The 18,336-nt window shown below is 45.3% G+C and overlaps 1 long non-coding RNA gene across 1 annotated transcript; it reads right to left on the bottom strand.

Annotated features, from left to right (window-relative positions):
- Nucleotides 1-8,919: 8,919 nt before the first annotated feature.
- On the bottom strand, nucleotides 8,920-13,164 carry LOC146175301 (uncharacterized). Its single transcript, XR_014702203.1, has 3 exons — nucleotides 10,819-13,164; nucleotides 9,967-10,070; nucleotides 8,920-9,259 (listed from the first exon to the last, which is right to left on the bottom strand). It is a non-coding gene; the product is annotated as an uncharacterized LOC146175301 (long non-coding RNA).
- Nucleotides 13,165-18,336: the final 5,172 nt, after the last annotated feature.

The following is an 18,336-nucleotide window of genomic DNA, read 5'->3' as shown; positions in this document are numbered from 1 at the left end:
AGACATCTCATCGAAAGAGCGGCATGGAAAATGTGCACATCCAAGACGTGGACAGAAGATGAAACCAGGTAAAACCATGCAAGAATGGGTAAAACCTAAATGGCGCCATGACCAGTACGGCGCGGGAGGGTAAAGGTTGGCAGATTCGGCACTGACTGTCTGCTCTCTTCGCAACTTCCGAAACTCGCAACTAAACATTAATTTGAGCCCTGTTTATACGGACATACAGATGAGCACTTTGACGTTCTGGCCAACGCTCATGACAGGCTAGAACTTCGGACTGGTGCTAGGAGTTAGGCAGCAAAAACTTTTTTTTTATTTTTGCGAGTCTTCTGTGCATCAACTGGCTTCCCTATCTTGTGTATTGGTAGCACAGTGGCACACTTCCACACTTGATTGAAGGCTGCAAGCAGTGCAGGGCATTGCTGCCTGTTGAGATTGCTCAACATCTTGTAGGTGATATTGTCTGTTCCAGGCACACTGCGGCTGTTGCGACGGCGTTCGAGGGCACGATTGAGTTCATGTGCGCTGAGAGCAGCATTACAAAGACAACTGATGTCGCGTGACAGTTGCGTGCTCGGGTGAGGAAGTACCAAACGGGAGGTAACGAGGCCAGCCAAATGTTCGGAAAGGTTGGTGTCCGTGATGCCACATTTGTAGGGATGGACAAATGGCATTACACATGTCATGCGATGCAAATTCTCGTTCTCATTCATCATTGGCAACCCCTGCATGCCACTTTCTAATGGCATTGTTTTCCACTGCTATCCTCGATCTGAATGTCGGCTGTATTGCTCTGCGCTACTACCGGAGCAACAAGGTATTGGCAGTGTTATTTTCATGTGCTGATCAGATATATTTCAGCCGTTGATGCAAGAGATGCTGCAAGTATCTGGAAATTAACTGCCGCCATAAGTGATGTTCAATGTGTGCCAGTGATTTTCGAAAAAAGTATTGGATTATTCATGGCTGGAGGCCACACCGCTGGCAGGTTCCACATTATCCAGTCAGCCGGACCGAGGGAAAGAGGGAGCTCGACCGACTATAAGGAATTCACAAACTGAGTCAGTGCGATTAGCTGGCATGCGTACAAGAAAGTAGCATTGCCAGTGTCATCTTGGAGCCCATGAATGCTGAAATGGGGCCTCATAAAACCAATATAGGTTGGGGTTTCTCCAGGGCCTCATTTCCCTTTTCATGGGCTTGCAGTAGTGCTCTCCTCAATACTGGAATCAGTGACCGACTGCCAATATGTGCAGATGGCCTGAGAGCATGCAGTTTTTAAGGCCGTTCTTTTTTTGTCTGCTCTATGGAATCAGTATGTCAAGTCTGCTTGGCATGAATGAGGACTGGATTGGAGTTCTAGGCTCTCCTGAGCTGAGGACAGCACACCATAAAATGCACCTAGTGGTTACAGCACAAATGTCAGCTCTTTAGGGATGACCAAGTAAGGCTCCTCTATTTTTTTAAAGGTAGCGACAACTACACGAGCGCCTTCTCGAAGGGTCCAGGGGCAGTGCTAGCAGACGACGCGTAACACTCTGGCGTTACGCGTGGCGCTCCACCAGCGCTTTGAACGGCGGTCTGCTGGATAGGCATTCCTTTTCTGGTCGAATTTATCAACCCCACCCATCCATGCGTTGTATTCTTTCACAACACATGGTCAGTCCAGTGCCTTTTTCTTGCCGTTTTGAACGGTTCGCTGGACTTGCACAACGTTTTCTGGGTCATGATAGTTGGACATGATGTGCACATTTTAGATTCTCGCCATTGGTAGGCTTCCACGTCAGCCTTCTTCCGCCAAATGTAGGACCCTCGCTCCAGTTTGTTGTCGACTTTGACTTCTGGTGGCAGATCCCTCTTGTTCACTCGAAATGTGCCACAAGCAAGGATATCTTTCTCTCGCAACTCTTGAAGCAACTTAGTGGAGCTGAAGAAATTATCAAAAAATAAATGTGAGCCAGCAGGGACAGCACCATCGGCCAGAGTTAGTGCAACATGTTCGCCCAAGGTTCTGTCATCTGGCTTCTGCATACTCTTGCCTTCGTAGAGCTGGAACTTGAGGAGATAGCCCGTCTCAGAATCAGCTAGAGACCACACTTTGTACCCTCGCTTGATTTTCGGTTTCATTGGCATGTATTGTTTCATGCTTGAGCGACCTGTGAAGAGAATCATGCTTTCATCAACGGCGAGGTGACTGGATGGCTAGTGGGCCTGAAACCTCTCGTTCATCATCTCTATCAATGGCCGAACTTTGTATGCACGGTCAAAATCTTCTGAGCCATAGTCCGGCATTTTTTCATTGTCGTTGAGGTGCAGGCAGTTTGTTATAAGTAGAAATCGTTTGTAGGTGATCACTTGGGCGATTTCTTTGACATGAAATAGGCTGTCTGAGCACCAGTACATTTGCAGGTGGTGCATGCGATTCACACTCATCAAAAGCAGGACTCCGAGGTAGGCACGAAGCTCCAAGCACGTGAGTGTCGTCCATCCTTTGCGGTTGGTTGTTGCTGCATATAAGTTTGTTTGATCCACGATATGTTTGATCACGTCCTCATCGAAATACAGCATGAATGCTTCAATGGCAGTGCTTCTTTCCAAGATGTGTGATCCAGATGCATTATGATTTGTCGGAATCGTCGCAATGAATTTGGACATGTCCCACTGGCTGGCTGTAACATCATCATCTAAGCCTTCAGGAAGCTCCTTGACTTTTTTCAGTTTTTTTTTTCTTATGCCTGAGTACGGCTTGCGCGCATTTTTTTGCCCTTGCTTGTACAGGGAACAGGCAGTGGTAGCGGAACCTCGTCCTCTTCGCTGCTCTCAGCGCTTCCAAGCACAAAGTCTTCATCGTCAGAGCTATCGCAGTACTCATCGGCGCTGTCATTCGACGTGTCCGGTAAACTAAAATAAAGCTCCAAGGCTTCCTCCCGGCTCAGGCTTTTTCGTTCTCCTACGCAAAAAAAATTAATTGTGGCATTCAGCTCCAGGATCATATTTGCGCACACACTAGACTCGCTAACCCTAACACTACGGGCATCAAAACACACCACTGCCACAAGATTCATACATGGAACGGTATTTTTGCCAGAAAATGATAACTTACACGCCATTCGTTTTCTCTAAACATTGTTATAGTGCAAGAAATAGGCAAATTTACTCACCAGGCATCTCATAGCAGTTCACGCAGCTTCCAAAACAAGAGAAAAACACGAAGTGGGACCAAAAAGTGAAGCAAAAAGAACTGACAAAATTTGTGGCTCCACCTGTTGCTAAGCATAGAAAATAGCTGTGAATGTTTTCTTTAAAGCCTCATGGAGTCACATCACTCAAAGCCGTGATACGTTTTGATTTCGCGTTCAATGTAGAAAGAAAGTCGGCGCGTCAAGTGGGACCTATGTATCCCATCATCCATCAAAGGGTAAAAGAACCTCAGGGGGTGGGAATTTCCGCATCCTCCACTCATAGCTTCAGTCGCTTTGGGATGTTAAACCCCACAAACCAAACCAAACTTTAATTAGACAAGCACTGCTGCAATTGTAATAACTGCTGTTTTTATGAAACTAATGCACGGACCAATGATAAATTAGCATGGTAGATGTGTAGGCCAGTTGGTGAGACATAGGGAAATAAAACCGCAGCAGACACAGGACGGAGGCTAGAGACAACACAGGGCGGTACTGGCAACTGAAACGTTTATTGAAAAAACAGGGGCTTTTAAAGACAGATGGCACATGTGACCTTACAATCAGGTAAAGTGGGCTGAAACATGAAAACCAAACAAGACCTTCGGCGAACCTTAAAAGACAACAATCAGCACGTGGAAGTTGATAAAAGGATGATAACAAGCATAATCTGTAAAAGAGGATATCATTACAAAATAATCTGAACAATCTACAACAGCACATGAATGAAAAGACAAAGATCTCCGCACTAGATGAGCATGACACGAATCCAAAACGAGGTTCAAAATAATTTTTAACGACCGACAACCAGGGGAGGAAGTGGATGCATACAAACAAAACAGTAAAACAACCACCCAAGAAGTCACATGACAAGGAAATCTAGTTCTTTTTGGAGGAGAGCGACAGAAGGTGAGCTAACGCATTCATCTGGATGGGAACGCTGGATGGTACCCACCTCTACAATCTCTCTTTCAAGTTGTCCCTTCCTTCTTCCTATAATCTCAGTCTGGCTGATCTGTGGGCGACAGCCCCGACAACTACGGCAGTGAATCGGCAAATTCGAGCCCCCTGCCTCCCCCAAGGAACGCGCGTGCTCTCGTAAACGATCATTTGAGCACCTACCGGTTTGTCCAATATAAGCACGCCCACAACTGAGGGGAATCTTGTAAATAACCCCTTTCGCACATGCGACACGCTTGTTCTCTTCTAGGTGTTTTATGCCACACGTGCCTGATCTGGAAACATTCTTTCCCACCAAATTGCACAATCTGGACAGTTTGCAAGGTGCTGAAAGAACAATATCAACGCCATATTTACCTGAAATCTTTTTAAGATTATGTGAAACCTTATGAATGTAAGGAATGACTTCAAGTTTCTTCTGGCTAGTAGTTTGTAAGGAGACAGGTTGTTTTTCTTTTTCTTTCTTGCGTAGCTTCTTGGCCACCGATTCGGCAATCGCCCTTAACAGGAAACTCGGGTAACCTGCCTTCTCCAGTCGCTCCACTTGAAGATGAAAACTAGAATGCAGCATGTGAACGCATGATTTTAAAACCGCGGATCTAAAACATGAAGAGGCTAGGCCTCGCTTCACCACCTTAGAATGAGAAGAATCGAAAGGCAACAAGGCTTTCCTCGTCCTGGGTTGGAAGGCCCAACACACATGATCACTGTGGTTAAAAAGCAGTTTAAGGTCTAAAAACTGAATGGAAGCCTTTTGTGGAAGTTCCAAAGTGAATTTAAGAAAGCTTGAGCAACTAGAAAAGTCGCCTACTATCTCGTTAGCTACTTCTGCTAGGACGTCATCGGATGAAAGTTTCTAAATAATCAAAAAATCATCTACGTATCTAAATATCTTTGCAATGAAGGGTTGTGTTAGCTTACGCTCAAGCAAACTGTCTAAATGCACAAGAAAGATTTCACACAGCACAGGGGCGACGCTAGATCCTATACATATTCCTATACATACATATACATAGGAAGAAGGAAGGGACAACTTGAAAGAGAGATTGTAGAGGCGGTTGCCATCCAGCGTTCGCATCCAGATGAATGCGTTAGCTCACCTTCTGTCGCTCTCCTCCAAAAAGAACTAGATTTCCTTGTCATGTGACTTCTTGGGTGGTTGTTATACTGTTTTGTTTGTATGCATCCACTTCCTCCCCTGGTTGTCGGTCGTTAAAAATTATTTTGAACCTCTTGTTTTGGATTCGTGTCATGCTCATCTAGTGCGGAGATCTTTGTCTTTTCATTCATGTGCTGTTATAGATTGTTCAGATTATTTTGTAATGATTTCCTCTTTTACAGATTATGCTTGTTATCATCCTTTTATCAACTTCCACGTGCTGATTGTTGTCTTTTAAGGTTCGCCGAAGGCCTTGTTTGGTTTTCATGTTTCAGCCCACTTTACCTGATTGTAAGGTCACATGTGCCATCTGTCTTTAAAAGCCCCTGTTTTTTCAATAAACGTTTCAGTTGCCAGTACCGCCCTGTGTTGTCTCTAGCCTCCGTCCTGTGTCTGCTGCGGTTTTATTTCCCAATGATAAAATTTACCATAATAAGAGTTTTTATATCCCCACTTGCTTGGGCTGCCTATACAGTGGGTTCTGAATTCCGATGCAGTTTCCAATCACTTTCGCCCGAGCGCAGGTGATTGCCGCTGAGCGCCTGATGCGGCCATCAAGCAGCGTAATAGCCTTTTGAAGCCAGGACGTTTACAGGAGGTAAAATTATACCTTATCAATTGTTGGGGATTACACGCGCGTCTATATTGAGCAGTAAATATTGTGCACAGTGTTAAATGGCGAACATTAATAATTCATCTCAGCCAGCATGGTCTGAACATGCGTTCACCCTCTGCGCAAGAGAATAAGAAAAAAGTTTGAGGGGACAGTCAGTTTGTAATTCATTCAGTTTTACAGAAAATGTTTTCCACTGAGAGCGCCAGAGAGAGAATTGGTAAAAAAAAATTTTTTTTTTAATGCGTCGACGGCTGACGGTTTGTCGAAATGTTCTAGCCAATGCAGATAGTTAGGAGGATGCAATAAACGAAATATGTGCTTAAAATAAACATTTTTTAGCACCTACACAGACACTATGAGCATTCACAGGAAGTTTTTCGGCTGTCTACAAGCTCGTTGTCCCCAGCGATAGCGGGTACGCTGCACCGTGCAGCAGAGTACTAGCGCGCCGAAAGCCGTCAAACCAGAAGGCCCGAAGGCCAGCGATGGCGGAAGGGTCACATGATCAAATATGGCAGCGCCCATGCGCTCGTGCTGTAAAGGGTCTATATCTTCCAACAACTGCAAAAAAAAAAAAATCTGGTATTATGTGATACAAAACTCACGGATAATGTTTTCTGGCTTTTCTATTCTTTATTTGCTTTATATTGGTTTCCTTATAGCCTGCCGGTCAATATCACCAGTAAACTTGGCTGCCACCTCTTGAAACTTGACGAGTCCCTGTGTGCAGTCAGCGGAACTTGCTTGCTTTTTATGCAACGCTGCGAGACTCCTCCGTTAAAACAATGGCTCAATGCGTTTCACACACACGGTTGTTTTTACACTTTTTATGGTACAAATTTTTGTTTTTATTTTTATACACCGATATTTAGCATTGCCAAAAATTGACTTTCCATTTCGATCTCTTTGACACATTCGCACCCTCCTCTTTTTCCAGGAATGTTTCATTTTTCATTTATATCAATTAACTCATGAATTGTACTGACTAAATTTTCGTAATATGCTTTATCAAGCATTGGCTTTTCATTCTGAGCATTTTGACAGCATTGATTCCACGCGTAATATTGCAGTCCTGATCTGTTCGGGAAAGTAAGGGGGGCTCGAAACGGCAGTGGCATTTCACTAAACATCCACAGTAAAAGTACTGGCGACATAGTTATAGCGTTCTTGATATTTTGCTTGTGTGAAGCCACGGACAAGACTTGACGAGACTTATTGAATGGCTTGCCCAGGGCCCATCCAGGCATTTCGGTCGCACCAAGTGCACTTCGGAAATTTTCGTGCTAAATTTGGCAGCGAGCGTCAAACATGGTCAGTAATGGAGGGAACCAAATGCTGGCCACTGGTGTCGCTCAAAATGCTTTGGGAAAGACTCATCTGAAACCTTTCACAGGTGTTGTTTGATGATGAAACAGTGATAGGTTGGAGGTCAGCATATGTAAACTGTGTTGCCAAAACTGCTAGCAAGGGGCGTCAAGGTGAAGGATACACAGGCTTTTCAGCAACTAGAGGATCTCGAAGGTCATTGAAGCAGACAGAGCTTGACCGATGATTTCAGTTTGCTATTGGGGCTGTGTACTGAGGCCTCCCTTGTTTCTGTCGTTTTTGTGCCATTGTACAGCGCTTTACAAGCTTGCATCATGTGTACCGTATGTGTTGTCTTATTTATTGTGAAAACAACATTGCGACTTGAAAGCGTCCCGCCCCGCAGGGGGCACCTGTTAAAGCAGGTGTTTGTGTGTTTTGTGCGACACCACGGACCCCGAGCACCCACGTTTAGCCGTGCGTGGCATCGTCGTGTCTGGGGAAAAGGGGATCCTGGTGGTTGAGCCGATGCCGAGTGTTTGGACCTTTAAGGCCCCTCGGCGGAGGCAACACACCACTTTGGCCCACGCTTCCCATAGACGGCACCTCCGGCCTGACCCGACCGTGGGAAATCGGCAGTCGCCTTTTCCTGTCCTCCCCTCCATCTTTTGCTTTCCTGTCCTCTTGCTTACAACTTTCCTGTCTCCTCCTCTTTTCTTGGATTTTTCATTTTCCAGGCGGCAAGGGTTAACCTTGTGTGGCTAACCACCCTGTGTTATGCCATATTTGGTTATAGTCAGGGTGTAAGGCTGGCGTGGGCTGGACTTTCTCGGAAGCTCCCGTCCCGTCCCCTTGTTGGGCTCGGTGGTGGGCGGCCGCCACCCTGGCCGAACGTCAACATTACTTTATGGCTTCTTTACTCTCACATGATCGATCCCGAAAAAGGGGTCGCACCGACGAAACCTCTAAATTCTTTCTGAAAAACCCAAACAGGTTCCCACGATTTCATGTAGTACACAGTGACAACGCTGAGAAAACGGCTAGACAAATCTCACCTTTCATAGTGACCAAGACACTGACAGAAGTAATAGGTCAGGGTTACAACGTAAAGAAACTTCCGAACGGAGACCTTCTGTTGGAAATCTTCTATAACCATCAACATGAAAAACTGTCCACATTAAAGTCTTTTGGAGAAATCCCAGTGACCATCAGTCCACACCGTTCTCTGAACACTGTCCGCGGAGTTATCTCTGACGATGACCTCAGATCCTTAACCGAAGAGGAACTTCTAGAAGGCCTCAGAGACCAAAACGTAACAGATGTTTACAGAATAAAAATGAGGCGCGATGACAAAGAGATTCCGACCAAGCACCTTGTCCTGACATTTGCACAAAGTATCCTCCCCGAATCAGTCGAAATAGGTTATGTGAAACTTCAACTCAGGAAATATATTCCAAATCCTCGCCGCTGTTTCAAGTGCCAACGATATGGTCACAGCTCCCAGACCTGCCGTGGCCAGCCGAGATGCGCAAAATGTGCTTCCCATGAACACGATTCCCAAAAATGTGAGGTTCAGACACACTTGTGTGCCAACTGTGAGGGTAGTCATCCTGCCTATTCACGCACATGCCCAATATGGAAACAGGAAAAGGAAATCATTACCATCAAGGTCTAAGAAAACATAACTTTCCGGGAAGCACGAAATCGTGTTCTGTCAAAAAAACCGGCCTATTCTGTTGTGGCACAACAGGGCACTGAGCCACAACAGACTCTGGCACCTGCCCAGGTTTCACACAGTGAACCGGGAGCAGGGCCATCCGTGCCCTTGGTGGCTGCGGCCAGCGCTGCACCACCACCAGAAAAACAGGCTGCGCAGACCCCCAGGTCAGCCGGCCTCAAGGCCTCCCACCATGCGGTGAGGGGAAATACAAACGCACCTGTGCGGTCCGCACGGGCGTCCAGCGTGTCAGAAGACGCGATGGACACAAGCCAAGGCAGTCCTGTGCCGTCGACGTCAGACGGACGGCACAGCTCCTTGGATAGACAAAAACGAGAAAAGCCCCGAATCAGAGGGCCTGAAAACAAAACTTAACTTGCTCTACTCATTTAATACAAAATGGCTTTCTTACAGTGGAACTGCAGAGGACTTTTAACTAATATAAATGACATAAAACACTTATTGGCCACTCACTCACCACTAGCCTTGTGTTTGCAAGAGACAAATTTAGGTCCCAAACATAAGAACATACTCAAAAACTATACAGTCTTCCGTCGCGACCGAGAGCAAGCTCTCAGGCTCTCAGGTGGCGTTGCCATAGTAGTAAAAAATGGAATAGCAGTTCGAGAATACAAACTAAAAACTAAGTTTGAAGCTATAGCGGTAACCTTACAGGCTTTTAAAACTATAACTGTGTGCTGCATATACTTAGAGCCGCACCTTAAATTTAGTAGTTATGAATTAGAAGACCTTTTAAAGCAGCTTCCAGAGCCATTTTTAATAGTAGGAGATTTTAATGCACATTCCATCCTTTGGGGCAGTAGAAAAACAGATACGAGAGGCGAAATCATCGAGGATTGTATACTATGTAATAATATCTGTCTTCTTAACACCGGAAAACCAACCTACTGTTCATCTAGTGCAGGCAAAATGAGCTGTATTGATTTATCCCTCAGCTCACCATCAATTTTTACAGATTTTAAATGGGACGTTTTAGATAATCCACACGGAAGTGATCACTTACCTATACTAATCAGCTTAACATCTTCACCACAAATCATCCCATCCAAGCCGCGACGCTGGAAGCTGCATTTAGCCGATTGGGCACTGTTCCGAGAGAAGGCCAGCCTAGAAAAAGTTACTCTAGATAAATATAATATAGATGAACTAAACGATGCTTACACAAATTGTATCCTTACTGCAGCACATATAGCAATTCCTCAGTCCTCAGGAGTGGTGAAACAAAATCACAAAACCTGGTATTCAAAAGAATGTAAACAAGCAAAAAAAGAACAAAACAAAGCATGGGGAATTTTTCGCAGATACCCAACACAGGACAATTTCGTCAAGTTTAAAAAAGCAAGAGCAAAAGCCCGCTACATCCGCCGCCACGCCGAAAAAGCCTCCTGGCAAAACTATGTAACTTCTATAAATAGCTCAACAACAACAAAACAAATGTGGGAACAGGTTAGAAAGCTAAATGGCAGCTACTCTCCATTTACCATTCCCCTTCTAACAGCCCCCGGAGTACAGACAACTATACAAGAACAGGCCGACATTTTAGGTGAATACTTTTCTGAAGTTTCCAGTTCATCACACTACACTCAAACATTCCTAAAACACAAAAACACAGCAGAGAAACAAAAACTCCCTACAAGTAGTGGTACAAAAGAACCCTATAATAGCTTAATTACACTACAAGAAATAAAAAATGTCCTAGCTGCCGGTAAACAAACTGCACCTGGTCCTGACCAAATTCACTACAAAATGCTCGCCCACTTATCCGAACCTGCCATAGAGGCACTATTAAATTTTTTTAACAAAATATGGGTCCTAGGAAAATTGCCAGAGGCGTGGAAAAAAGCTGTTGTCATACCTTTTTTAAAACCCGGAAAGGAGCCGACATCTCCTGGTAGTTATAGGCCCATTGCTCTCACCAGCTGTTTAGCAAAATCATTTGAAAGTGTTTTAAACATCAGACTAACTTTTGTTTTAGAATCTCATCAACTTTTAAACATTCATCAGTGCGGTTTTAAAAAAGGATGCTCAACAACTGACCATCTCGTACGTCTTGAAAACACTATCAGAGAGGCTTTTATACACCGACAGCATTGCCTTGCCGTTTTCTTTGACCTTGAGAAAGCATATGATACGGCTTGGAGGTATGGGATATTGCGCGACCTAGCAGATCTAGGCATATGTGGCAGAATGCTAAAGGTTTTAAGTGACTTTTTGTCACATCGGTCGTTTCAAGTACGTCTTGGGACCACTTTATCAAGAACCTTCCTGCAGGAGAATGGTGTGCCCCAAGGGTGCATTTTAAGCACCACACTTTTCGTGGTAAAAATGAATTCGATCAGTAAAGTAATACCAAATTCCATAATGTATTCACTCTATGTGGACGACCTTCAAATAGCCTACACGTCATGCAACATGTCCACATGTGAGAGACAGATCCAATTAACAATAAATAAGCTAACAAAATGGGCCAGTGAAAATGGGTTTAAATTTTCCCCGCAGAAGACAGTGGCAGTTATGTTCTCGCTCAAACGAGGCATACAGCCCAATCCTACCTTACACCTAAATGAAATCAAACTGCCCATAAACAATAACCATAAATTCTTGGGCATTACTTTTGACAAAAAACTCACTTTTCTCCCTCACATACAAGCACTAAAGAAGAAAGCCTCCAAATCCCTAAACATCCTAAAAGTCCTTTCACGCAAACATTGGGGATCTGATAGGGCATGCCTTTTGCATATATATCGCTCCGTTGTGCGCTCCTCCTTGGACTATGGAAGCATAGTCTATGGAGCAGCTAGGCAATCATATTTAAAGAAATTAGACCCAGTGCATAACTTAGGCCTCCGCCTTGCTTGTGGTGCATACAGAACGTCTCCTGTGCATAGCCTCTATGTTGAAACTAACGAGCCTTCTCTGAAAGATAGACGAGCTTTACTTACATGCGCATATGTCCTCAAAATAAGGACACGGAAAAAAACACATCTGTTACCCGATTGTCACAACTTGCCCCTCCCGAACAATATTCTCAAATAAGCCTCAGACAACAAGACCATTGATAATGCGATTTGAAGACATTTGCCGTGAGCTCCATATTCTGGACACCTTGCCTGATGTCGCTCAAGAAAATAGGCCCCTGGCCCCATGGTACAACTTTCCAACAGTCTGTGACCTCACTCTTACACAGTTCAAAAAGAGCGAAACTCCTACAGAACATATATTACAAGAATATCACGCACTAAAAGAGAAATACAGCAAATGCACAGAGTTTTACACAGACGGATCAAAAACTGCCTTCTATGTGGGCTGCGCTGTAGTGGATCGGAACTCCGAAAAAATTATTCGACTTCCTCAATGTGCATCAGTATTTGCAGCCGAGTGTTATGCTGTCCGGGTAGCTGTAGCAAAAATTGTGTACGAGGGTACTGAGAACAGTGTTATCTATACAGATTCACTGAGTGTGCTCACAGCTCTAAACTCCAGAAATGCAGTCATGCCATTACTCGGTAACATAATACACGATGTAATAAAGATATCAGCCCAAGGACATAACATAATATTCTGTTGGGTTCCAAGCCACATGGGCATTGAAGGAAATGAGAGAGCGGACGTGTGTGCTGCTCAAGCAGGCAGGAAAGAAATAGAGAAAGTAAACATACCTTATAAGGATTGCATAAAGTTAATTAAACGAAAACAAAAGGATATATGGCAGTCTATATGGAATAACCAGGAAAGTAATAAATTGCACCTCGTAAAGCCTATAATAGAAGAATGGGAAACAAGCACTCATCAGGAACGCTTCATGGAGGTTACAGTATGCCGTCTGCGTATCGGGCACACACATCTCACACATAATTTTCTACTAATGAAACAAGATAAGCCTACGTGTGGAGAATGCGGAGAAGTACTCACAGTCAACCACATCCTGATTGCATGCCCAAAACTAGAGACACTACGGAGAAAGCATTTCACTATTTTTTATGATCATGCCATCCCTTTCCATCCCAAATTACTTTTAGGAGAAAGAGCAATAATAAACTTAACATGTGTTCTTAGTTTTTTAAAAGAAGCAGACGTTCTGAATAAACTGTAAACTTAAACGAACCTTCTTCCCCTTTTCAAATAAGAACAGATTTTAACCTTGCTCTTGGCGCATGATAGCCTCAGTTGCTTATGCGCCATAAAACCCCAATACAATACAATACAATGAAAGCGTCCCGGTGTAACTTATCAAAGAGAGCCGTGTTAGGAAAAACTTCTGTGTGCAATTTCCCCCGAGAAACTTCCTCTTTTCTTTTTTTCTAAGTGGCTTCTGAGACTCGTTCTTACTACCGCTTACTGCCACCTCTAGAGTTGAGTGAGCTGCCCTGGGGGTCGACAGGAAAGCAGGGTCTGAGGGGACCTTATGGGCTTCCTCATTTTCCCTGAGTCCCTGATGCGCGGGTGCCCAGATAAGCGACAGTCGCTTCTGATGTCCCTGTGTTCCATTTTCGAGATCTGCGGCAGCTGTTGTAACCCCCCTTCCTCTATTCAGCATTTTCGTGAGAACGACAAATATTTTTATCATTCTGAATTTTTGCGGTCCAAAAACAGCTGACTTGAGTGTGCAAATGTATGCAAACTTTAATATCGCTTACTGGTTCAGGCCGAAAAGACCGTAATGCTCATCTCTCCTTTTCTGATTTTGATGTCATCGAAAAAAACGTGTCTAGAATGTATGAAACCGTGCAGCAGTTTTCTCGCTCAGATTGACATTTATGGTGTGGCACAGGATGTTCAGCGTTAACGGGGGGACATGTCCTTTGAAAATGAAGAATTGCAAAACAGTCTACATTTGCAAAGAATATATATTCTGGATAGTATGTCTTACAAACTACCCTTTCTGCAATTACCAATGCCAAACTCGTAGAAATACTGGGAATTATGTAACAAGTGGTGGCAGCTGTGCAGCTGCAAGCAAGCGCAGAAAATGCCACACTCCATGATAGCCAGTGGCGGCACCTGTTGGACTTCGTGATCAACATCTTCTAGTGGCATTTCTTTAGTGCTCTTTGCATATTTTGTTCTGCCAGGAACTCGCAAGCAGATTGAGTCTGCGACAGCTCTGCTAGTCGTTTGGCACTTTGAGCCAGCATTCATGAAGGGTTACTTCCAAATATTTTCGCATATCCTCAAATTGCCTGCATTGAAACACATCACTGCTTCACGGTAGCAGCCTGAACAGTGAAAAGGGAAGCATGACCATATTTTGGAGCCAGGCACCGTATGAGAGCATGTAAACTCTCATTACTGTTGTGCCCCTTTGGCAATGCTCAATAAGCTTCCTATCTGAGAGCAGGTCATACAAAGCCACTTCATACGAGGGGCCATCGGACTGCGGGCCGTGTAGTCAACATCGATATCAGATGTATGCTTGCTTGTTATCCCTTACCCATTAGAGAATACAGCTTTTCTTCTGAGGTGCAGTTCGTCGTATAGATTCTTGATCAATTGCACTTTCGGCTTTTAAGGTCGTCACAGGCTTCACCTTTTTTTTGACATAGCTCTACCACATACTCTTACGCAGCCCACGATGCAAAATGTTCATTGGCATAGAAATATCATTGAGTGCAGTTTGCCAGTTATCTGTACTCAACTTGGAACACACAGCCAGAACATTCGTGATAAAGGGTTTATTTAGTTCACTGCCACTAACGCGCAGTGAGCTCCACCCTGCTGACATCTCTCCATAAACAGCACATCTCAAAACAACCTTCAGGGTATTCCAGCTCAGTACTTGTGAACCTTATTGACTAATCCACTGCGTTGCGTGTATCATGGTTATTTCATCGCTGTTGCGACACCGCAGCAGCGAAACGGCCTTTTTTCTGATTGAAAGACCATAAATACCGGAAAGATTTCTATGTTGAGCCCAAAGGAAGAGGTCCCTGAGGGCAAAACCGTTAATTTGAGTGGAGCGACATGAACGCAACAAGCTTGATAAGGACCTATAATATCTGGAAGGAAAGAAGTTAACCGGAAGGACAGGCACTTGGTTATGAGCTTGTAGTCAATGTGCAGGAGCGTGATGGGACGCCAGGCTCATAGGTCAGTTTGTCTTGACTCATCCTTGCAAAGGAGAGTGATCAGGCCTTCCCTCTGAGTATCTCGAAGCATCCCTTGACACAGCAGCCTATTTACAAGGGCGGTGAAAAGCTTCCCGAGCTGCCCCCAGAACTTGACATAAAACTCAGTAGTTAGGCCGTCTGAATTTAGACTACGATTACTATGGAAGGGCGTAAGCCGAGTGCCACGAGAAGAGAGGCGATCCGCCCTGTCGAGGACACAGTTGAAGTCACCAACCAGAACTACCTTGGATGGGCCTACCAGCTGAGACTCAAGGCACTGGTAGAATGCACCCCGATCACCTTTGTTCGGAGCATAGACGCTGACTGTGCGAATGCCAGAATCAAGATCCACAGACAGGACGCGGCCCTCAGCATCCCTGGAGTGGCGCAAAACCGAGCCACGGAACCGTGGCATAAGAATAATACCAACCTCACGGTAACCAGACGCACCATAGTTCCAGTAAAACCTGGTGCCAAATGTTCGGTCGAAGCTCTTGATCTGGCCAAGACGATGAATGTAGTTCTCTTGCAAAACCAAAATATCTGTGTATTTAGAACGGGCAAGCTGAACGATCTCAGCTTGCTTGGAACGACTGAACATGCCACGACAGTTAAAAGTAGGCGATATCATGGTAATGGAAAGAAAGCCTGCGAAAGGCAGAACGATTTGAGCAAGAGACCTGGAAAATAAAACCTTATTGAGGACCTGAAGCTGCCCCAACCACGCGGTCAGGGGACTCCTGAATTTCATCGACCATCAATGTTACCACTCTCTCAAGCGGCTTTAGGATATTTGCTCGTTTCTTTATGTACCGCAAAAACCCCTCATTCTGCTCCTTTGCCAGACTGTCATTGTAACGACTACTTAGCCTCATTAATGTTGATCTGTGTGGTAATGCCATTTCCCCAGAACTACGAAGGAATCTGTAGGCATGTGGAGAAATAGTAAGAAGAACGCTTGCAAACACAAGGAATTCTGCTGAGTACCTAATGGCTCCACCTTCTTTCACAGCTAATAATTGGAGTTGCTCTTTTAGAAAAGTGACCACTTTAGCGTTTTCTCGCGGCAGTAGCTCGTCACTCGTCAGGTGTTCGAGGAGTGAGAAAAGCAAACTGAAACAAGCTTTCAATTTTTCTTCTTGCTGGCACACGGTGCTTTAAATTTGTGCACTGCGTCTAATACATACTGGATAGTGCGCAAATAATCAGTTTTCAATGAAATCGCGACCTGATCACTGGAAAGCTGGATTTTTTTCAAAAAGGCTGTAATTTCCATGTGCTCGTTGATTACTATAGAGCATTCAACCTCTAGTGGCCCAGCACTGCCATCAACATGCACAAATAAGACACACTTTTCAGCTTGCGTTAGTGTCCAAAAGTCAGAAATTTCAATTTCTTGGAGCCTCGAGAGATGTCCAAATGAGGGCAGCTTGTTTTTGCGCTCCTCTTCTTCGTGCGCAGAAATTGAAAGCTGGATGGCTTCTTGCAAGTGTGCTTGCTCAAGGCGTGCTCTTTTTTTCTTCCGGCTCTGGGCGCACTGGCTTGCTGTCCGACAGGTAAGCAGGGCTGTTCGGAAAAATCGTGGGGATTGCGTCTGGGGTCAACCTTGTAAGGCCCATGGGTACTTCTATTGTGTTGCCTGTAGCATCTATGTAGGCGGACTTTGTTCTCAGATACTCAGGTTTGAAATGCAGCTCGCAGACCTTCAAAACACCGGAAGGAAAATGTCCCTGAGGAACCAAAATATAATATTTTCTGCCGCCGTGTATTTTTCTTCTGTTTTATTTTAAGTTGGGAAAGTTTAGGCTACTATCTGTATAGTAGCAAATGCACCCATATTATTGCCGTCTCATTTATTACGGGAATACAATAACCCCAATGGCCTAAATCATTCCATAAAAAAACACTACGCTTAATATATTTAGTCTAAAAGTTCGAAAAAAGAAAACAGCTTTTAAATGTACACGTGGTCACCACGGAGTCCGATAGTATGTGTCGGCATTTTTAAATATGACGCAGTCGCAAACAGTGAAGTAATTACAAAAAATGGCATCAATTTGACCTGAAAAACCCTGCCTTACATATAGCGAAAAAAACATTTACTCAAACCTGCAGGTTGCGCAAATTTTGCCACACTTTGAATTTCATACCGTTCCTTGTCAAAATTTCAGCATCATGATAACAAATTATAACCCTTCAACGATTTCAATTCAATGCGCAGCAACAACATAACTTAGGGTCTCTCAGGGTGCGGATGTCGACGTCGTCGCAACGAACGGCACGCTCCCACTTAATCCGACGAGCTTCATTAGGGAAAGAAAACACGCACTTTTGGTCCGTTTTCGTAGTTTCATTTGCAGTTGGGAACGCAGCAGCGACCCATCGCTTCCACAGGAAGCCCAGGCCAAGCGCCAAGCACAGATTCGCAACTTTCCACTCGGAACTCACAAGCAAAAGAGCAACAAGACTCAGCACCACGTGTTGACACACGCGCATCCGGCAATTTGAGGCGACGTTGCACTGCTGATTGACACGTGCGAAGAGACGAGGAGGGTGTTAGTGCCCGTCGAATGCGGGGGTCGCGGATGGGTCGAGGCAGGTCGACGGTCAAAGTAGTGTGACGTCAGATAGGGAAAGAAGGAAAGCGCGCAGGCCTTGAAAAATTTAGATGGCGCTGGCACAGCTCTGTGACGATGGACCGCCTTGCCTCTGGGTTGGGGTTCCGGCGTAGGAACTTACTCTGCTGTTTCCACCGTGGACAGGACAGGTCCGAGGCCTTGTGGCGTCCACTGCAGTGAATGCACTTCGGAGCAGAGGCTGTGCAGTCCTTCCGGAGGTGGGGCCCACTGCAGGTGGTGCAGCGTGGCGGTCGGGTACAGGCAGACCTGGTGTGGTTGTACCCTCGGCACAGGGGACATTGCAAGGGGCGGGCCATGAGGGGGCAGACAGGGAACCGCATCCTGGAGAAGAGGACGTGGTCTGGAGGTGGAGGAGCAAAACGGATTGTCACGGCTTGGTCGCCGCGCCTCAGGCTGACTATCCCCACGTCAGCCTCTATGGAGTCGGCCACGACGCTGTCGCTCACCTCCCTGTGACGCCGTACACCATTCCCACGTAGTTGTTCCGTTGGGAAGCCTCGAACGCACGTACGGGTGTGGTCAGCAGTGAGAAGAGGGCCAGGAGCTGGACACGGGCAGCCTCCGTGGACACGTCTGCGGCGATGATATTCTGCTTAGTGTTCACTCGAACCTCCAGGACTGCAGGGA

This window comes from Amblyomma maculatum, chromosome 11 (genome assembly GCF_055883805.1).
Source record: "Amblyomma maculatum isolate TAMU_Amacu chromosome 11, ASM5588380v1, whole genome shotgun sequence".
Taxonomy (NCBI): Eukaryota; Metazoa; Arthropoda; class Arachnida; order Ixodida; family Ixodidae; genus Amblyomma; species Amblyomma maculatum.
The sequence above is the reverse complement of the archived record's forward strand: the minus strand, read 5'-3'. Positions and strand labels throughout refer to the sequence as shown.